Source organism: Tachypleus tridentatus, chromosome 12 (assembly GCF_004210375.1).
Source record: "Tachypleus tridentatus isolate NWPU-2018 chromosome 12, ASM421037v1, whole genome shotgun sequence".
NCBI lineage: Eukaryota > Metazoa > Arthropoda > Merostomata > Xiphosura > Limulidae > Tachypleus > Tachypleus tridentatus.
Genome location: NC_134836.1, coordinates 69,790,176 through 69,796,175, shown reverse-complemented (window position 1 = coordinate 69,796,175; position 6,000 = coordinate 69,790,176). Strand labels below are relative to the sequence as shown.

At 32.4% G+C, this 6,000-nt stretch overlaps 1 protein-coding gene across 1 annotated transcript in view; it reads left to right on the top strand.

Annotated features, from left to right (window-relative positions):
- Nucleotides 1-575: 575 nt before the first annotated feature.
- LOC143235251 (thyrotropin-releasing hormone receptor-like) overlaps nucleotides 576-6,000 on the top strand; it is a 50,279-nt gene continuing 44,854 nt past the window's right edge. The window contains exon 1 of the mRNA XM_076473211.1: nucleotides 576-666. The gene's annotated coding sequence lies outside the window, so the exon portion shown is untranslated. The remainder of the gene's footprint in view (nucleotides 667-6,000) is intronic.

Below are 6,000 nucleotides of genomic sequence, written 5' to 3'. Positions count from 1 at the left end.
CCAGGGGAGATTCATGAAAGAAAAGTCAAACTCCCGACTAAGAAAGAAGTTTCATGTACTTTTATTATTTTCATCTATTGAGCTTTCTATAATCACGTACTTGAACATTCGAGTTACAAAATTATGTATCTAGGTGTCTCTCTGTTAATAAAGTAAAATGTTAAAATTGTCATGTAAATACACACATGAATAATGAATTATTTTATAATAGCTGTAGCTAAGATAATGCTTCAAATAATAATCGTTATTAGTAATTAGACGAGGCACACACACTAATCCAAATAATGTTTGTTTATAGATAAATCCACACTGGGTTATTTACTGTGTCTACCATAGGAAATCGAACCTAGATTTTAACGTTTTAAGTCACGTTTTATAAAGCTCTTGGACATGTATGTAAAACGTAAAAACATGTTTTTGTCTAGCCAATTCTTAATGTTGTCGATAACAGCCACAGGTAGTGTAACAATGTAATATAAACTCGGGTAGCATTTATTGCTCTGAAGAGGGCGCTGTCTTCCGAAGCAAAAATCCAGTGTTGCTCTCGTAGTTGATATCGGACTATTATCTCGCCTGTTGACGAGAAGGGAAGGTGGAGAAAGCTTGTTTCATCGATACCACTGACGAGTTACAACTTCCATCTCAAGAGCCATCCCTGCCAATAAGGTTAGCAAAACTTATTGTACAGTTGTATCTTGTTTTTGAATATGTTATCAAAAAGGAAACCCGTTGACAGTTAAATTATAATGATCAAGTTTCGTAAACATGAAAACGAAAAAAAAACAAAAAAACAGTGCTAATCATATTTACTCATTTTACCTTCTGTTTCTATCACATTTTCTAAAGCTCTTTATAGGTATAGTCATAACAGAAAACATTTCGGTATTAATGTGTTTAGTTAATTGTTAATGAGTTTCGTACGTAGCTAATCTGTTTGTTTCTGGATTTCACGCAAAGCTACTAGAGGGCTATCTGCGCTAGCCGTCCCTAATTTAGCAGTGTAAGGCTAAAGGGGAAGGCAGCTAGTCATCACCACCCACCGTCAACTTTTGGGCTACTCTTTTACTAACAAATTGTGGGATTGACCGGCACATTATAACGTCCTCACGGCTGAAAGGGCGAGCGTGTTTGGTGTGACGGGGATTCGAAACCGCGACCCTCAGATTACGAGTCGAACGCCTTAACCACCTGGCCATGCTGGGCCTGAAGGTTAATAACAAAACCAGTAGGGACGAGAATATTCTCAGGTTTCTCTTTTAATTATTGAATAATTTAATTTTAATTTGGTAAACAGATATAATTAAATGAAATGCTTCTTTAAGAAGTACAAACGTAGCCTTTTGTAAATAATTAAAAAGACCTTACCGACTGTGTATAAGAAAGCAATTTATGCTAGAAATTAAACTATTTTAACGCTTGTAAAATAAAAATAAATAACCAATTAGCTTAATATTAATAACGTGTTTAACATTCCAGTAACCTTTGTCCTTAAAACTGTAAGTTATTTCTTGTAAGTAACTATATATAACCTAGACATATGCTAATATATATCTATATACATATTTTTTTAGGAACAAATTAATTTTGATTTTTTGGAATTAAACATGAAGCTACACATATTAATATTTTTATCCTTTTCATATATTCCTAAATAATATCTCACAAAACCGGAAGAACATTCAATATCGTTCATCCTTATCATATATACCTAAAGAGTGATATCTCACGAAATCGGTAGAAGATTTAATATTTTTCATCCTTTTCATATATACCTAAAGAGTGATATCTCACGAAACCGGTAGAACATTCAATATCGTCCATCCTTATCCTATATACCTAAAGAGTGATATCTCACAAAACCGGTAGAAGATTTAATATTTTTCATCCTTTTCATATATACCTAAAGAGTGATATCTCACGAAACCGGTAGAACATTCAATATCGTTCATCCTTATCATATATACCTAAAGAGTGATATCTCACAAAACCGGTAGAAGATTTAATATTTTTCATCCTTTTCATATATTCCTAAATAATATCTAACGAAACCAGTAGAACATTTAATATCGCTTATCACTGCCTTATTTTTGTGAAGAGCATCTGAAATATTTTAATAAGATACAGTGCTTTATTTCTCTTATGTGTATATATAGTTTTATTCATCATGTTATATTCAGAACCTACTCTAGTTAGATCGTATAAATACGTATATATTTTCGTGTTTCCTAACACAGAAGTTCTATAAATTGTTCTCAGATGAAATAATAGGTTCAGAACGTGATACGCAAGTTTCCTCAAACTCTGGTAAAATAACTGAAAGCCAGTATGGGTTCTACAATTCTTATGTAGAAGAAGTGTCTTACAAAATATCACACATTACGTATAGATCCTAATTTATAGTTTTGTGAGTATATTCATTACTTTACTTATTTATTAAAAATAAACGCCATTATCGTAAATAATAAAACTGATTGAGTAGCTTAAAGCACATTAATGTAATATATAACATAGTTCACTGTTTATCAGGAATACTAAACACAACAAAATACTTCAGTTGTCTCTAGGTACTTGTTCTTTAACAGAGAATAACAAACACAACAAAAAATACTTATGTTATATCCAGGTACTTCTTGTTTATCAGAGAATAATAAACACAACAAAATACTTTAATTGTCTCTAGGTGCTCGTTGTTTATCAGTAATACTAATAAAACAAAATGCTTCAGTTATCTCCTGGTACTTGTTGTTTCTCAGGGAATAATAAACACAACCAGATACTTCTATTCTCGGTACTTCTTGTTTATCAGGAAATAATAAACACAACAAAACACTTCAGTTATCTATAGGAACTCCTTGTTTATGAGAGAATAATAAACACAGCAAAATACTTCAGTTGTCACTAGGTACGCCTTGATTATCAGGGGATAATAAACACAGCAAAATACTTCAGTTGTCTCTAGGTACGCCTTGATTATCAGGGGATAATAAACACAGCAAAATACTTCAGTTGTCACTAGGTACGCCTTGATTATCAGGGGATAATAAACATAAGAAAATACTTCTGTTCTCCCCAGGTACTTGTTCTTCAGCAGGGAATAATAAACACAACAAAATACTTCAGTTGTCTCTAGGTACTTCTTGTTTATGAGAGAATAATAAACACAACAAAATACTTTAATTGTCTTTAGGTACTCGTTGTTTATCAGTAATACTAATAAAACAAAATGCTTCAGTTATCTCCTGGTACTCCTTCAATATCGTGGAAAAATAAAGACAACAAAATACTTTTGTTAACTGCAGGTATTCCTTGTTTATCAGGGAATAATAAAAACAACAAAATACTTAAGTATCTCTGGTACTTTTTGTTAATCAGGGAATAATTAATACAACAACATACGTCTGTTGTCTCCAGATACTTTTTGTTTATCAAGGAATACTAACCTCAATAAAATACTTTTGTTGTCTTTAGGTACTTCTTGTTTATGAGCAAATACGAAACACAGCAAAATACTTCAGTTGTCTCTCCAGTAACTTCCCTATTTACAGGGAATAATAAACACAACAATATACACCTGTTGTCTCTAGGTATTTCTTATTTATCAGGGAATACCAGACACAACAAAATACTTCTGTTGTTTCTACGTGCTTATTGTTCACGTGAAAATGATAAACACAACAAAATACTTCAGTTGTATCTAGGCACTCTTTGTTTATCAGGAACACTAAACAAAAATTATTCAGTTATCTCCTGGTACTTTTTTTTTATTAGGGAATAATAAAGACAACAAATTACGTCTGTTGTCTCCAGGTGCTTTTTGAGTATCAGGAGTACTAAACACAACAAGATACTTCTGTTTTTTCAGGTGCTTCTTTTATATCAGGGAATACTTAACACAACAAAATACCTCTGTTGTCTCTAGGTGCTTGTTGTTTATCAAAAATACCAAACAAACAAAATACTTTAGTTGCCTCCAGGTAATTCTTGTTAATCAAAGAATAATAAGCATAACAGGATACGTCTGTTGTCTCATGGTACTTCTTTATTAGGTAATAATTAACAATATAATACTTCAGTTGTCTCCAGGTACTTCTTTTTTATAAGGTATAATAAACACAACAAAATACTTTAGCTTCTCCAGGTACTTCTTAATTATCAGGGAATAAGAAACACAAGAAAATACTTCTGTTGTCTCCAGGTGCTTCTTGTTTATCAGGAAATAATAAACAAAACAAAATAATTAAGTTGTCCCTAGGTATTCCTTCTTTATCAAGGAAGAACAAACACAACAAAATATATCTGTTATTTCCAGGTACTTCTTGTTTTTAGCAAATACTATACTCAAAAAATACTTCTGTTGTCTTCAGGTGCTCCTTGTCTATGAAAGAATAATAAACACAAAAAAAATACTTCAGTTGTCTATATGCACTCCTTGTTTATCAGGAATAGTAAACAAACGAATTACTTCAGTTGTTGCGAGGAACTTGTTATTTATAATAATCACTACAAACTACTATTGTTTTCTCCAAGCACTCCTTGTTTATCAGGGAATAATAAATACAACAAAGTACCTCAGTTGTCTCCAAGTACTTCTTGTTTATCAGGGAATAGTAAACACAACAAAATGGTTCTTTTGTCACAAGGGACTGTTAGTTAATCTGGGAATAATAAACACAACAAAATACTTTGGTTGTCTCCAGGTGCTCCTTATTTATCTGGGAATAATAAACACAACAAAATACATCTGTTTTCTCCAGGTACTTGTTGTTTCTCAGGGAATACTAAACACAACCAAATACTTCTTTTGTCTCCAGGTGCCTCTTGTTTATAAGCGAATACTAAACACAACAAAATTCTTCTGTTGTCTTCAAGTACCCATTGTTTATTAGGAAATAATAAACACAACAAAATACGTCAGTTGCCTCCAGGTACTCCTTGTTTATGAGGGAATATTAAACGCAACAAAACAGTTAGTTCTGTTGTCTATTTACAAAAGAACGAATGAAAATATTTCTAACATTATGCTAAGTTGTTAATCTACCCTGACATTATGTTAATAATTCAGTATTAAATATTATACATTTCCGAATAATTACATGTCCCGAAACCGTTATATTATTTAATATCATTTATGACTATCATATATTCGTGAAAGAGAGATATTTTACGATATCTTTGACATCTGGTGATGTTCTCAATGAGTTACTTTATCTCTCGACATTTAACGAACTAGGATTAGTCTCAATGTTTTTGACGAATTACTTCAATTACTCAATTATAATCTCCATAAATATCGGGTATACCTAAAAAAAACAAAAATCATGGATATGCTATTAATATATTTGAATCTCTTATCTCCGTTTGTTTTGTTGTTGTTGTTTTCATTATCCACCCCTTCATTTATTAGGAGGAGTCGCTTTTCGTCAACCATCTCTGTTTGCAAATTTGATTTGTTTGAATCATTGAATAAGCCAGCATGGCCAGGTGGTTAGGGCGCTACGCTCGTAATCTGAGGGTTGGGGGATCGAATGCCACTCAAATCAAACATCCTCGCCCTTTCAGTCGTAGGGACGTTATAATGTTACGGTCAATTCCATTGTTCGTGGGTAAAAGAGTATCCCAAGAGTTGACGGTTGATGGTGATGTCTAGCTGCCTTCTCTTCAGTCTTACATTGGTAAATTAGGGACGGCTAGCGCAGATACCTCTCGCGTAGCTTTGCACGAAATTCATAAACAAACAAACAAATCGATGAATTAAGTTTTTGTTTGTTATTAAACATAAAGTTATACAATGGGCTATCTATGATGTGCCCACTATTACATGAAAATTTACATCTCTTTAAACACCGGCTATTTTGATTCTGCCTTGACGTAACTAAAATATTTGATACTCTGAACTGATAATGATCCATTTTAGGCTCCGTTTCGAAATTCTCGTGTTTTTTTTCATTAAAATGCCGTTTCGCTCTCACAGTTTTCGAAACTATATACTATTATTTTTCT